Raw genomic sequence first — 1,959 nt, forward strand, 5'->3', positions numbered from 1 at the left:
CTTAAAGACTTTAAAAACTATCTTTTAAAAGGTGTTTCTGAAACAAGTGGACAAGGACACAGGTATTTGCAAATGGCTTTGCACCCAAAAGGCAAGCGTCAAATACACTCAATCTATAAAGGGCAYGGCCAGTAAAGTCTAAGTTACTATTCCAGCTCTACTTTTAGTGTAAGTCTGACTCTGTTAGGTAAATTATTTGTATTCCTGTGGATGCAAGTACTGAAGTACAGCACCAGCCATTTCTAGTCTTACAGTACTGGAGTATCAAGCAAATGCTTTAGGGAGAAGGTAGGGGGAYGTTAGCCACAACAGAGCAGATTGCAGATGATTCATGTATCATTTAGCTCTGGTTAAGCCTGAATTAAATTTCCYTGCTTAGTTCTTTTACTGTCCCTTTTGCAATTGGGCCTGCGCCTTTAGACAGAATCCTACTGGGAAGAAATGGTCCATTCCCCCTTTTTGAGGAGCCGACACTCCTGATGAAAAAAATGCCATCCAGGAAGCACTGAAGGAAAAAAACAAGCTTTCAAATGAATACAAAACTTCCCAATCTACATTAAGTTTATATACTCTCCCTAAACACAAGWTTATGGCAGGTCTGGTAGCATTTGAGTGGGGCTGGAAAGCAGGGGGATTCTACCAAGCTCATCATAACCTTTCAAACAGCATCAAACCAAGAGGCTGGTCCTCTCTGCATTACTAAATTGAGCCACTAAACCAGCCAACCCTGTGGAGTATTTGCATTGCAGCACTGACAGCTCTAAGAGCTAAGCCAGACCCTTTCTGCATGTATTTTGGTAGGGTTTAATATATTTCTTGGATTTTATTTTATTTAAAGCTAATTTTATTTATATCAGTCATGTCAGCTGAGAAGTAAACAAATGGAGACTTGAAGGAGTGATTGCACCTCTGAATGAGTATCTGTCACAGACACTTCTTAAAATAATGCCTTAAAATGAGCTGGTAGGCTCTTGTGACAGATAAGGTTATCTSTGCATGGAACAGGAAACCAAAATCTTCCAGAGAATCACTAAAACCTTTCTTTTGGTGTGACCCATCAGATGTGAATGCTCTCAAGCTGTTCACTGGCCCTGGTTTAACGTGTGATCCAAGCTGTGCGCGCTGCTGCTGGTGCACACAAAAATAAACAAGAGACAGCTGTGTTGGCCACATAGAAAATTTAGCAAGATGCAGCTTTTGTTAAACAGAAGAGGACCAAATCAATAGGAAAAGAAATGTTTTCAAGCTTCTTGGAATGCAAACAATAGAATAAAAAAAAAGCAGCTTAGAAGAGTTGGCAGTGCACTGTCGGCTGAAAACCACTGTTTTAAGCAAATGAATTTGGCTGCTTTGTAATGTCTGTTTTATTTTGATAACAAACTCCTCTCAGTCAGAGTTTTATGTCGTATTATGTGCTTTTTAGTTGAAGAGACAAGATACATTCAGCTCCTTAGAAAGTTAAATATATCTGGGCTTTGTGACTAGCTAGATTCTGATTACTGAATTTTCTCTCAACTATTAAGCCTGATTACTAATTTCCAGGAGATATTAATATATCAAATACTCAARTTATTGCTGATTAAATGGTTTTGGATTTCCATGCACAGAATTGTATTTGCTCCCTCATGATCTAGTGGATCACTCCTTGAAGTTATTTATCCCTTTGGAGGGATTAGGCAGGTAGAAGGTTTGTTTCTTTGGAAATGGAGTTGGAATGTGTGACCATCATTACTGCCAGGAACTATTTATCCTTTTATCTAAGCARTGATGGTTCTTTTTGGATGTCCAAGGATAAAGAGATAATAGCTAGAAAACTAGGGTGATCCTATGGRGGCCTTCTCAGGGCAATAAAAATACTTCCTGTCTTTCATGGTGCCCTTTATAACTTTGTGAAAAGGCATTTGGCTGAATACTGGATAATTAATGCTGTTTTCTTTGTCTGTTTTTTCTGGTTTTGTT

The sequence above is a fragment of the Malurus melanocephalus genome, unplaced genomic scaffold (genome assembly GCF_030028575.1).
Source record: "Malurus melanocephalus ecotype Western Australia unplaced genomic scaffold, MMel_1.1 scaffold_102, whole genome shotgun sequence".
Lineage (NCBI taxonomy): Eukaryota > Metazoa > Chordata > Aves > Passeriformes > Maluridae > Malurus > Malurus melanocephalus.